Consider the following 14506-nt stretch of genomic DNA (forward strand, 5'->3'; position numbering starts at 1 on the left):
CCATCCAGGGATAAGAGTTCTAAGTATGCTTTATGGTTGCAACTTTATCTGATCTTTCACATCAAGTGTTGTTGAGCTACTGTCAGAAGTTCCACTAGGTGGATTGGGCTAGATAAAATTGAGAGAATAATTATTTTTTACATAAGTTAATGATTAATGCTCAGTACATGAGTTTATTAACATTGATGAAGGTCTACTATAAGATTATGTCAAAAAGAAGTTTCATCAGAATTTTTCAAACTGGTTTTCGATATGTGAAATTATTTGAGAAGTTTTATACTTGTGGATTATAATTTTTCTTAATTTTAAATGAATCTACCAATTGTTTTATAAAATTAAACAAAAAAGCAAGAATAAAATAAGAATGAAAGTACAAAATAGAGAAAGCAAATAATAATAAAATATCAAAATAGAAAAAAATGGCATATGATGGATATTAATAATTGAAACACTTATATTAATATTAAATAATAGTAAGAAAAACATAAATATAATATTTAATTATTTATTAATAAATATTTTTATATTCAACAATGTAGATTTTATACTTGTAGAAATTTATTTTTCTTAATTTTGAAATGAATCTACCATTTATTTTATACATGGAAAAAAAGCAAGAACAAATATAGATAAAATGATCAAAAATTAAAAATAGGAAGAAAAAAAAGGCTTATGATGTATATTATTATTAAACAATGCTATTAATATGAAATAATAGTAATAAATACATATGTTGCTGCCCAGGATTGAACTGGAGACCTTCAGTGTGTAAGACTGACGTGATAACCACTACACCACAACAACATTTGGGTTATTCAACTAATTTAATTCAATACATATATATTAGAGATGGAAACAAATTATTAATTAAAATGACACTAATGACTATTTTACAATTGTATCTCTCAAGATTTGAACTCAATTTCTTTAGATTAATAGACTAAATTCTTCCAAATCACCAAAATATGTTAGTATAGATTGAAAATATACATGTTAACAAGTCTCACACCATTTAGTTTTGTAAAGGAAGAGGGAGTTTAAGACTATATAATGGATTCAATTTATTCATTATAAAATGCATCAGTCAAAATACTTTAAACTTGTATTTGGCGTCTTCTATTTTTAATTCGCTTATACTCTTGTGTTATAGTGTTGTGAGATGTAATTATGTACTTGTTTTGAGGTGTGGATGTACTCGGGGTCTGGGGGTGGTTGAGGGTAAATTATGCGTTGTAACAATTTTTACAGTCTTTTCTTTGGTTGCCATTTGACAGCGACTATTATATTTTTCTCTCTGAATTTGGAGTTTCCATGTTATGTCCTTGTGTTTGTGTATGTGTTATTTTAATTTCTCCATGTTGATATTTTATAACAATTTTTATCATAGCTTTTGGTTCCATCCAGGGATAAGAGTTCTAAGTATGCTTTATGGTTGCGACTTTATCTGAGCTTTCAGATCAAGTGTTGTTGAGCTACTGTCAGAAGTTCCACTATATGGATTGGGCTAGATAAAATTGAGAGAATAATTATTTTTTACATGTGGAAAGTTCAAATCAATATGTGCTGATATGACAAGGATTACATAATATATTGATTAATGCTCAGTACATGAGTATTTATTAACATTAATGAAAGGTCTACAATAATACTATGTCAACAAAGAAGTTTCATCATAATTATTTTCAAACTGGTTTTCGATATGTGGAAATTATTTGAGAATTTTTATACTTGTTGAATATTATTTTTCTTAATTTTGAACTGAATCTACCAATTGTTTTATAAATTAAATAAAAGCAAGAATAAAATAAGAATGAGAGTACAAAATAGAGAAAGCAAATAATAAAAAAATATCAAAATAGAAAAAATATGGCATATGATGGATATTAATAATTGAAACACTTCTATTAATATGAAATAATAGTAACAAAAAAAAAGTAATAATTTAATTATTTTATTAATAAATATTTTTATAATCTACAAATCTTGATTTTATACTCTCGTGTTAGAGTGTTGTGAGATGTAATTATGTACTTGCTTTGAGGTGTGGGTGTACTCGGGGTCTGGGGGTGGCTGAGGGTACATTATGCGTTGTAAAAAATTTCACTTGTTTTTCTTTGGTTGTCATTTGACAGCGACTGTTATATTTTTCTCTCTGAATTTGGAATTTCCATGTTATGTCCTTGTGTTTGTGTATGTGTTATTTTAATTTCTCCATGTTGATATTTTCTAACAATTGTTATCATAGCTTATGGTTCCATCCAGGGATAAGAGTTCTAAGTATGCTTTATGGTTGCAACTTTATCTGATCTTTCACATCAAGTGTTGTTGAGCTACTGTCAGAAGTTCCACTAGGTGGATTGGGCTAGATAAAATTGAGAGAATAATTATTTTTTACATAAGTTAATGATTAATGCTCAGTACATGAGTATTTATTAACATTGATGAAAGGTCTACTATAAGATTATGTCAATAAAGAAGTTTCATCAGAGCTTTTCAAACTGGTTTTCGATATGTGGAAATTATTTGAGAAGTTTTTATACTTGTGGATTATAATTTTTCTTAATTTTTAAATGAATCTACCAATTGTTTTATAAAATTAAACAAAAAAGCAAGAATAAAATAAGAATGAAAGTACAAAATAGAGAAAGCAAATAATAATAAATATCAAAATAGAAAAAAATGGCATATGATGGATATTAATAATTGAAACACTTATATTAATATTAAATAATAGTAAGAAAAACATAAATATAAATTTAATTATTTATTAATAAATTTTTTATATTCAACAAATGTAGATTTTATACTTGTAGAAATTTATTTTTCTTAATTTTGAAATGAATCTACCATTTATTTTAACAATGGAAAAAAAGCAAGAACAAAATATAGAAATAAAATGATCAAAAATTAAAAATAGGAAAAAAGAAAAGGCTTATGATGTATATTAATTATTCAAACAATGCTATTAATATGAAATAATAGTAATAAATACATATGTTGCTGCCCAGGATTGAACTGGAGACCTTCAGTGTGTAAGACTGACGTGATAACCACTACACCACAACAACATTTGGGTTATTCAACTAATTTAATTCAATACATATATATTAGAGATGGAAACAAATTATTAATTAAAATGACACTAATGACTATTTTACAATTGTATCTCTCAAGATTTGAACTCAATTTCTTTAGATTAATAGACTAAATTCTTCCAAATCACCAAAAATATGTTAGTATAGATTGAAAAATACATGTTCAACAAGTCTCACACCATTTAGTTTTGTAAAGGAAGAGGGAGTTTAAGACTATATAATGGATTCAATTTATTCATTATAAAATGCATCAGTCAAAAATACTTTAAACTTGTATTGGCGTCTTCTATTTTTAATTCGCTTATACTCTTGTGTTATAGTGTTGTGAGATGTAATTATGTACTTGTTTTGAGGTGTGGATGTACTCGGGGTCTGGGGTGGTTGAGGGTAAATTATGCGTTGTAACAATTTTTACAGTCTTTTCTTTGGTTGCCATTTGACACGACTATTATATTTTTCTCTCTGAATTTGGAGTTTCCATGTTATGTCCTTGTGTTTGTGTATGTGTTATTTTAATTTCTCCATGTTGATATTTATAACAATTTTTATCATAGCTTTTGGTTCCATCCAGGGATAAGAGTTCTAAGTATGCTTTATGGTTGCGACTTTATCTGAGCTTTCAGATCAAGTGTTGTTGAGCTACTGTCAGAAGTTCCACTATATGGATTGGGCTAGATAAAATTGAGAGAATAATTATTTTTTACATGTGGAAGTTCAAATCAAATATGTGCTGATATGACAAGGATTACATAATATATTGATTAATGCTCAGTACATGAGTATTTATTAACATTAATGAAAGGTCTACAATAATACTATGTCAACAAAGAAGTTTCATCATAATTTTTCAAACTGGTTTTCGATATGTGGAAATTATTTGAGAATTTTTATACTTGTTGAATATTATTTTTCTTAATTTTGAACTGAATCTACCAATTGTTTTATAAAATTAAATAAAAAGCAAGAATAAAATAAGAATGAGAGTACAAAATAGAGAAAGCAAATAATAAAAAATATCAAAATAGAAAAAATATGGCATATGATGGATATTAATAATTGAAACACTTCTATTAATATGAAATAATAGTAACAAAAAAAAAGTAATAATTTAATTATTTTATTAATAAATATTTTTATAATCTACAAATCTTGATTTTATACTCTCGTGTTAGAGTGTTGTGAGATGTAATTATGTAGTTGCTTTGAGGTGTGGGTGTACTCGGGGTCTGGGGGTGGCTGAGGGTACATTATGCGTTGTAAAAAATTTCACTTGTTTTTCTTTGGTTGTCATTTGACAGCGACTGTTATATTTTTCTCTCTGAATTTGGAATTTCCATGTTATGTCCTTGTGTTTGTGTATGTGTTATTTTAATTTCTCCATGTGATATTTTCTAACAATTGTTATCATAGCTTATGGTTCCATCCAGGGATAAGAGTTCTAAGTATGCTTTATGGTTGCAACTTTATCTGATCTTTCACATCAAGTGTTGTTGAGCTACGGTCAGAAGTTCCACTAGGTGGATTGGGCTAGATAAAATTGAGAGAATAATTATTTTTTACATAAGTTAATGATTAATGCTCAGTACATGAGTATTTATTAACATTGATGAAAGGTCTACTATAAGATTATGTCAACAAAGAAGTTTCATCAGAGCTTTTCAAACTGGTTTTCGATATGTGGAAATTATTTGAGAAGTTTTTATACTTGTGGATTATAATTTTTCTTAATTTTTAAATGAATCTACCAATTGTTTTATAAAATTAAACAAAAAAGCAAGAATAAAATAAGAATGAAAGTACAAAATAGAGAAAGCAAATAATAATAAATATCAAAATAGAAAAAAATGGCATATGATGGATATTAATAATTGAAACACTTATATTAATATGAAATAATAGTAAGAAAAACATAAATATAATAATTTAATTATTTTATTAATAAATATTTTTATATTCAACAAATGTAGATTTTATACTTGTAGAAATTTATTTTTCTTAATTTTGAAATGAATCTACCATTTATTTTATACAATGGAAAAAAGCAAGAACAAAATATAGATATAAAATGATCAAAAATTAAAAATAGGAAGAAAAAAAGGCTTATGATGTATATTAATTATTTAAACAACGCTATTAATATGAAATAATATAATAAATACATATGTTGCTGCCCAAGATTGAACTGGAGACCTTCAGTGTGTAAGACTGACGTGATAACCACTACACCACAACAACATCTGGGTTATTCAACTAATTTAATTCAATACATATATATTAGAGATGGAAACAAATTATTAATTAAAATGACACTAATGACTATTTTACAATTGTATCTCTCAAGATTTGAACTCAATTTCTTTAGATTAATAGACTAAATTCTTCCAAATCACCAAAATATGTTAGTATAGATTGAAAATATACATGTTAACAAGTCTCACACCATTTAATTTTGTAAAGGAAGAGGGAGTTTAAGACTATATAATGGATTCAATTTATTCATTATAAAATGCATAAGTCAAAAATACTTTAAACTTGTATTTGGCGTCTTCTATTTTTAATTCGCTTATACTCTTGTCTTATAGTGTTGTGAGATGTAATTATGTACTTGTTTGAGGTGTGGATGTACTCGGGGTCTAGGGTGGTTGAGGGTAAATTATGCGTTGTAACAATTTTTACAGTCTTTTCTTTGGTTGCCATTTGACAGCGACTATTATATTTTTCTCTCTGAATTTGGAGTTTCCATGTTATGTCCTTGTGTTTGTGTATGTGTTATTTTATTTCTCCATGTTGATATTTTATAACAATTGTTATCATAGCTTTTGGTTCCATCCAGGGATAAGAGTTCTAAGTATGCTTTATGGTTGCGACTTTATCTGAGCTTTCAGATCAAGTGTTGTTGAGCTACTGTCAGAAGTTCCACTATATGGATTGGGCAGATAAAATTGAGAGAATAATTATTTTTTACATGTGGAAAGTTCAAATCAAATATGTGTTGATATGACAAGGATTACATAATATATTGATTAATGCTCAGTACATGAGTATTTATTAACATTAATGAAAGGTCTACAATAATACTATGTCAACAAAGAAGTTTCATCATATTTTTTTCAAACTGGTTTTCGATATGTGGAAATTATTTGAGAATTTTTATACTTGTTGAGTATTATTTTTCTTAATTTTGAACTGAATCTACCAATTGTTTTATAAAATTAAATAAAAAGCAAGAATAAAATAAGAATGAGAGTACAAAATAGAGAAAGCAAATAATAAAAAAATATCAAAATAGAAAAAAATGGCATATGATGGATATTAATAATTGAAACACTTCTATTAATATGAAATAATAGTAACAAAAAAAAGTAATAATTTAATTATTTTATTAATAAATATTTTTATAATCTACAAATCTTGATTTTATACTCTCGTGTTAGAGTGTTGTGAGATGTAATTATGTAGTTGCTTTGAGGTGTGGGAGTACTCGGGGTCTGGGGGGGCTGAGGGTACATTATGCGTTGTAAAAAATTTCACTTGTTTTTCTTTGATTGTCATTTGACAGCGACTGTTATATTTTTCTCTCTGAATTTGGAATTTCCATGTTATGTCCTTGTGTTTGTGTATGTGTTATTTTAATTCTCCATGTTGATATTTTCTAACAATTGTTATCATAGCTTATGGTTCCATCCAGGGATAAGAGTTCTAAGTATGCTTTATGGTTGCAACTTTATCTGATCTTTCACATCAAGTGTTGTTGAGCTACGGTCAGAAGTTCCACTAGGTGGATTGGGCTAGATAAAATTGAGAGAATAATATTTTTTTACATAAGTTAATGATAATGCTCAGTACATGAGTATTTATTAACATTGATGAAAGTTCTACTATAAGATTATGTCAACAAGAAGTTTCATCAAGCTTTTCAAACTGGTTTTCGATATGTGAAATTATTTGAGAAGTTTTTATACTTGTGGATTATAATTTCTTAATTTTTAACAATTGTTATTTTCTAACAATTGTTATCATAGCTTATGGTTCCATCCAGGGATAAGAGTTCTAAGTATGCTTTATGGTTGCAACTTTATCTGATCTTTCACATCAAGTGTTGTTGAGCTACGGTCAGAAGTTCCACTAGGTGGATTGGGCTAGATAAAATTGAGAGAATAATTATTTTTTACATAAGTTAATGATTAATGCTCAGTACATGAGTATTTATTAACATTGATGAAAGGTCTACTATAAGATTATGTCAACAAAGAAGTTTCATCAGAGCTTTTCAAACTGGTTTTCGATATGTGGAAATTATTTGAGAAGTTTTTATACTTGTGGATTATAATTTTTCTTAATTTTTAAATGAATCTACCAATTGTTTTATAAAATTAAACAAAAAAGCAAGAATAAAATAAGAATGAAAGTACAAAATAGAGAAAGCAAATAATAATAAAATATCAAAATAGAAAAAAATGGCATATGATGGATATTAATAATTGAAACACTTATATTAATATGAAATAATAGTAAGAAAAACATAAATATAATAATTTAATTATTTTATTAATAAATATTTTTATATTCAACAAATGTAGATTTTATACTTGTAGAAATTTATTTTTCTTAATTTTGAAATGAATCTACCATTTATTTTATACAATGGAAAAAAGCAAGAACAAAATATAGATATAAAATGATCAAAAATTAAAAATAGGAAGAAAAAAAGGCTTATGATGTATATTAATTATTTAAACAACGCTATTAATATGAAATAATAGTAATAAATACATATGTTGCTGCCCAAGATTGAACTGGAGACCTTCAGTGTGTAAGACTGACGTGATAACCACTACACCACAACAACATCTGGGTTATTCAACTAATTTAATTCAATACATAGATATTAGAGATGGAAACAAATTATTAATTAAAATGACACTAATGACTATTTTACAATTGTATCTCTCAAGATTTGAACTCAATTTCTTTAGATTAATAGACTAAATTCTTCCAAATCACCAAAAATATGTTAGTATAGATTGAAAATATACATGTTTAACAAGTCTCACACCATTTAATTTTGTAAAGGAAGAGGGAGTTTAAGACTATATAATGGATTCAATTTATTCATTATAAAATGCATAAGTCAAAAATACTTTAAACTTGTATTTGGCGTCTTCTATTTTTAATTCGCTTATACTCTTGTCTTATAGTGTTGTGAGATGTAATTATGTACTTGTTTTGAGGTGTGGATGTACTCGGGGTCTAGGGGTGGTTGAGGGTAAATTATGCGTTGTAACAATTTTTACAGTCTTTTCTTTGGTTGCCATTTGACAGCGACTATTATATTTTTCTCTCTGAATTTGGAGTTTCCATGTTATGTCCTTGTGTTTGTGTATGTGTTATTTTAATTTCTCCATGTTAATATTTTATAACAATTGTTATCATAACTTTTGGTTCCATCCAGGGATAAGAGTTCTAAGTATGCTTTATGGTTGCGACTTTATCTGAGCTTTCAGATCAAGTGTTGTTGAGCTACTGTCAGAAGTTCCACTATATGGATTGGGCTAGATAAAATTGAGAGAATAATTATTTTTTACATGTGGAAAGTTCAAATCAAATATGTGTTGATATGACAAGGATTACATAATATATTGATTAATGCTCAGTACATGAGTATTTATTAACATTAATGAAAGGTCTACAATAATACTATGTCAACAAAGAAGTTTCATCATTATTTTTCAAACTGGTTTTCGATATGTGGAAATTATTTGAGAATTTTTATACTTGTTGAATATTATTTTTCTTAATTTTGAACTGAATCTACCAATTGTTTTATAAAATTAAATAAAAAGCAAGAATAAAATAAGAATGAGAGTACAAAATAGAGAAAGCAAATAATAAAAAATATCAAAATAGAAAAATATGGCATATGATGGATATTAATAATTGAAACACTTCTATTAATATGAAATAATAGTAACAAAAAAAAAGTAATAATTTAATTATTTTATTAATAAATATTTTTATAATCTACAAATCTTGATTTTATACTCTCGTGTTAGAGTGTTGTGAGATGTAATTATGTACTTGCTTTGAGGTGTGGGAGTACTCGGGGTCTGGGGGTGGCTGAGGGTACATTATGCGTTGTAAAAAATTTCACTTGTTTTTCTTTGATTGTCATTTGACAGCGACTGTTATATTTTTCTCTCTGAATTTGGAATTTCCATGTTATGTCCTTGTGTTTGTGTATGTGTTATTTTAATTTCTCCATGTTGATATTTTCTAACAATTGTTATCATAGCTTATGGTTCCATCCAGGGATAAGAGTTCTAAGTATGCTTTATGGTTGCAACTTTATCTGATCTTTCACATCAAGTGTTGTTGAGCTACGGTCAGAAGTTCCACTAGGTGGATTGGGCTAGATAAAATTGAGAGAATAATTATTTTTTACATAAGTTAATGATTAATGCTCAGTACATGAGTATTTATTAACATTGATGAAAGGTCTACTATAAGATTATGTCAACAAAGAAGTTTCATCAGAGCTTTTCAAACTGGTTTTCGATATGTGGAAATTATTTGAGAAGTTTTTATACTTGTGGATTATAATTTTTCTTAATTTTTAAATGAATCTACCAATTGTTTTATAAAATTAAACAAAAAAGCAAGAATAAAATAAGAATGAAAGTACAAAATAGAGAAAGCAAATAATAATAAAATATCAAAATAGAAAAAAATGGCATATGATGGATATTAATAATTGAAACACTTATATTAATATGAAATAATAGTAGAAAAACATAAATATAATAATTTAATTATTTTATTAATAATATTTTTATATTCAACAAATGTAGATTTTATACTTGTAGAAATTTATTTTTCTTAATTTTGAAATGAATCTACCATTTATTTTATACAATGGAAAAAAAGCAAGAACAAAATATAGATATAAAATGATCAAAAATTAAAAATAGGAAGAAAAAAAAGGCTTATGATGTATATTAATTATTTAAACAACGCTATTAATATGAAATAATAGTAATAAATACATATGTTGCTGCCCAAGATTGAACTGGAGACCTTCAGTGTGTAAGACTGACGTGATAACCACTACACCACAACAACATCTGGGTTATTCAACTAATTTAATTCAATACATAGATATTAGAGATGGAAACAAATTATTAATTAAAATGACACTAATGACTATTTTACAATTGTATCTCTCAAGATTTGAACTCAATTTCTTTAGATTAATAGACTAAATTCTTCCAAATCACCAAAAATATGTTAGTATAGATTGAAAATATACATGTTTAACAAGTCTCACACCATTTAATTTTGTAAAGGAAGAGGGAGTTTAAGACTATATAATGGATTCAATTTATTCATTATAAAATGCATCAGTCAAAAATACTTTAAACTTGTATTTGGCGTCTTCTATTTTTAATTCGCTTATACTCTTGTCTTATAGTGTTGTGAGATGTAATTATGTACTTGTTTTGAGGTGTGGATGTACTCGGGGTCTAGGGGTGGTTGAGGGTAAATTATGCGTTGTAACAATTTTTACAGTCTTTTCTTTGGTTGCCATTTGACAGCGACTATTATATTTTTCTCTCTGAATTTGGAGTTTCCATGTTATGTCCTTGTGTTTGTGTATGTGTTATTTTAATTTCTCCATGTTAATATTTTATAACAATTGTTATCATAACTTTTGGTTCCATCCAGGGATAAGAGTTCTAAGTATGCTTTATGGTTGCGACTTTATCTGAGCTTTCAGATCAAGTGTTGTTGAGCTACTGTCAGAAGTTCCACTATATGGATTGGGCAGATAAAATTGAGAGAATAATTATTTTTTACATGTGGAAAGTTCAAATCAAATATGTGTTGATATGACAAGGATTACATAATATATTGATTAATGCTCAGTACATGAGTATTTATTAACATTAATGAAAGGTCTACAATAATACTATGTCAACAAAGAAGTTTCATCATTATTTTTCAAACTGGTTTTCGATATGTGGAAATTATTTGAGAATTTTTATACTTGTTGAGTATTATTTTTCTTAATTTTGAACTGAATCTACCAATTGTTTTATAAAATTAAATAAAAAGCAAGAATAAAATAAGAATGAGAGTACAAAATAGAGAAAGCAAATAATAAAAAAATATCAAAATAGAAAAAATATGGCATATGATGGATATTAATAATTGAAACACTTCTATTAATATGAAATAATAGTAACAAAAAAAAAGTAATAATTTAATTATTTTATTAATAAATATTTTTATAATCTACAAATCTTGATTTTATACTCTCGTGTTAGAGTGTTGTGAGATGTAATTATGTACTTGCTTTGAGGTGTGGGTGTACTCGGGGTCTGGGGGTGGCTGAGGGTACATTATGCGTTGTAAAAAATTTCACTTGTTTTTCTTTGATTGTCATTTGACAGCGACTGTTATATTTTTCTCTCTGAATTTGGAATTTCCATGTTATGTCCTTGTGTTTGTGTATGTGTTATTTTAATTTCTCCATGTTGATATTTTCTAACAATTGTTATCATAGCTTATGGTTCCATCCAGGGATAAGAGTTCTAAGTATGCTTTATGGTTGCAACTTTATCTGATCTTTCACATCAAGTGTTGTTGAGCTACGGTCAGAAGTTCCACTAGGTGGATTGGGCTAGATAAAATTGAGAGAATAATTATTTTTTACATAAGTTAATGATTAATGCTCAGTACATGAGTATTTATTAACATTGATGAAAGGTCTACTATAAGATTATGTCAACAAAGAAGTTTCATCAGAGCTTTTCAAACTGGTTTTCGATATGTGGAAATTATTTGAGAAGTTTTTATACTTGTGGATTATAATTTTTCTTAATTTTTAAATGAATCTACCAATTGTTTTATAAAATTAAACAAAAAAGCAAGAATAAAATAAGAATGAAAGTACAAAATAGAGAAAGCAAATAATAATAAAATATCAAAATAGAAAAAAATGGCATATGATGGATATTAATAATTGAAACACTTATATTAATATGAAATAATAGTAAGAAAAACATAAATATAATAATTTAATTATTTTATTAATAAATATTTTTATATTCAACAAATGTAGATTTTATACTTGTAGAAATTTATTTTTCTTAATTTTGAAATGAATCTACCATTTATTTTATACAATGGAAAAAAAGCAAGAACAAAATATAGATATAAAATGATCAAAAATTAAAAATAGGAAGAAAAAAAAGGCTTATGATGTATATTAATTATTTAAACAACGCTATTAATATGAAATAATAGTAATAAATACATATGTTGCTGCCCAAGATTGAACTGGAGACCTTCAGTGTGTAAGACTGACGTGATAACCACTACACCACAACAACATCTGGGTTATTCAACTAATTTAATTCAATACATAGATATTAGAGATGGAAACAAATTATTAATTAAAATGACACTAATGACTATTTTACAATTGTATCTCTCAAGATTTGAACTCAATTTCTTTAGATTAATAGACTAAATTCTTCCAAATCACCAAAAATATGTTAGTATAGATTGAAAATATACATGTTTAACAAGTCTCACACCATTTAATTTTGTAAAGGAAGAGGGAGTTTAAGACTATATAATGGATTCAATTTATTCATTATAAAATGCATCAGTCAAAAATACTTTAAACTTGTATTTGGCGTCTTCTATTTTTAATTCGCTTATACTCTTGTCTTATAGTGTTGTGAGATGTAATTATGTACTTGTTTTGAGGTGTGGATGTACTCGGGGTCTAGGGGTGGTTGAGGGTAAATTATGCGTTGTAACAATTTTTACAGTCTTTTCTTTGGTTGCCATTTGACAGCGACTATTATATTTTTCTCTCTGAATTTGGAGTTTCCATGTTATGTCCTTGTGTTTGTGTATGTGTTATTTTAATTTCTCCATGTTGATATTTTATAACAATTGTTATCATAACTTTTGGTTCCATCCAGGGATAAGAGTTCTAAGTATGCTTTATGGTTGCGACTTTATCTGAGCTTTCAGATCAAGTGTTGTTGAGCTACTGTCAGAAGTTCCACTATATGGATTGGGCTAGATAAAATTGAGAGAATAATTATTTTTTACATGTGGAAAGTTCAAATCAAATATGTGTTGATATGACAAGGATTACATAATATATTGATTAATGCTCAGTACATGAGTATTTATTAACATTAATGAAAGGTCTACAATAATACTATGTCAACAAAGAAGTTTCATCATTATTTTTCAAACTGGTTTTCGATATGTGGAAATTATTTGAGAATTTTTATACTTGTTGAGTATTATTTTTCTTAATTTTGAACTGAATCTACCAATTGTTTTATAAAATTAAATAAAAAGCAAGAATAAAATAAGAATGAGAGTACAAAATAGAGAAAGCAAATAATAAAAAAATATCAAAATAGAAAAAATATGGCATATGATGGATATTAATAATTGAAACACTTCTATTAATATGAAATAATAGTAACAAAAAAAAAAGTAATAATTTAATTATTTTATTAATAAATATTTTTATAATCTACAAATCTTGATTTTATACTCTCGTGTTAGAGTGTTGTGAGATGTAATTATGTACTTGCTTTGAGGTGTGGGTGTACTCGGGGTCTGGGGGTGGCTGAGGGTACATTATGCGTTGTAAAAAATTTCACTTGTTTTTCTTTGGTTGTCATTTGACAGCGACTGTTATATTTTTCTCTCTGAATTTGGAATTTCCATGTTATGTCCTTGTGTTTGTGTATGTGTTATTTTAATTTCTCCATGTTGATATTTTCTAACAATTGTTATCATAGCTTATGGTTCCATCCAGGGATAAGAGTTCTAAGTATGCTTTATGGTTGCAACTTTATCTGATCTTTCACATCAAGTGTTGTTGAGCTACGGTCAGAAGTTCCACTAGGTGGATTGGGCTAGATAAAATTGAGAGAATAATTATTTTTTACATAAGTTAATGATTAATGCTCAGTACATGAGTATTTATTAACATTGATGAAAGGTCTACTATAAGATTATGTCAACAAAGAAGTTTCATCAGAGCTTTTCAAACTGGTTTTCGATATGTGGAAATTATTTGAGAAGTTTTTATACTTGTGGATTATAATTTTTCTTAATTTTTAAATGAATCTACCAATTGTTTTATAAAATTAAACAAAAAAGCAAGAATAAAATAAGAATGAAAGTACAAAATAGAGAAAGCAAATAATAATAAAATATCAAAATAGAAAAAAATGGCATATGATGGATATTAATAATTGAAACACTTATATTAATATGAAATAATAGTAAGAAAAACATAAATATAATAATTTAATTATTTTATTAATAAATATTTTTATATTCAACAAATGTAGATTTTATACTTGTAG

At 26.5% G+C, this 14506-nt stretch overlaps 6 non-coding genes across 6 annotated transcripts; all 6 read right to left on the reverse strand.

Annotated features, from left to right (window-relative positions):
• Positions 1-731: 731 nt before the first annotated feature.
• On the reverse strand, positions 732-804 carry TRNAV-UAC (transfer RNA valine (anticodon UAC)). Its single transcript has one exon. It is a non-coding gene; the product is annotated as a tRNA-Val (tRNA).
• Positions 805-2995: 2191 nt separating this feature from the next.
• On the reverse strand, positions 2996-3068 carry TRNAV-UAC (transfer RNA valine (anticodon UAC)). Its single transcript has one exon. It is a non-coding gene; the product is annotated as a tRNA-Val (tRNA).
• Positions 3069-5257: 2189 nt separating this feature from the next.
• On the reverse strand, positions 5258-5330 carry TRNAV-UAC (transfer RNA valine (anticodon UAC)). Its single transcript has one exon. It is a non-coding gene; the product is annotated as a tRNA-Val (tRNA).
• Positions 5331-7871: 2541 nt separating this feature from the next.
• Positions 7872-7944, reverse strand: TRNAV-UAC (transfer RNA valine (anticodon UAC)). The gene has a single exon. It is a non-coding gene; the product is annotated as a tRNA-Val (tRNA).
• Positions 7945-10141: 2197 nt separating this feature from the next.
• On the reverse strand, positions 10142-10214 carry TRNAV-UAC (transfer RNA valine (anticodon UAC)). The gene has a single exon. It is a non-coding gene; the product is annotated as a tRNA-Val (tRNA).
• A 2200-nt stretch (positions 10215-12414) lies between these two features.
• TRNAV-UAC (transfer RNA valine (anticodon UAC)) lies at positions 12415-12487 on the reverse strand. Its single transcript has one exon. It is a non-coding gene; the product is annotated as a tRNA-Val (tRNA).
• Positions 12488-14506: the final 2019 nt, after the last annotated feature.

Source organism: Lathyrus oleraceus, unplaced genomic scaffold (genome assembly GCF_024323335.1).
Source record: "Lathyrus oleraceus cultivar Zhongwan6 unplaced genomic scaffold, CAAS_Psat_ZW6_1.0 chrUn0356, whole genome shotgun sequence".
Lineage (NCBI taxonomy): Eukaryota > Viridiplantae > Streptophyta > Magnoliopsida > Fabales > Fabaceae > Lathyrus > Lathyrus oleraceus.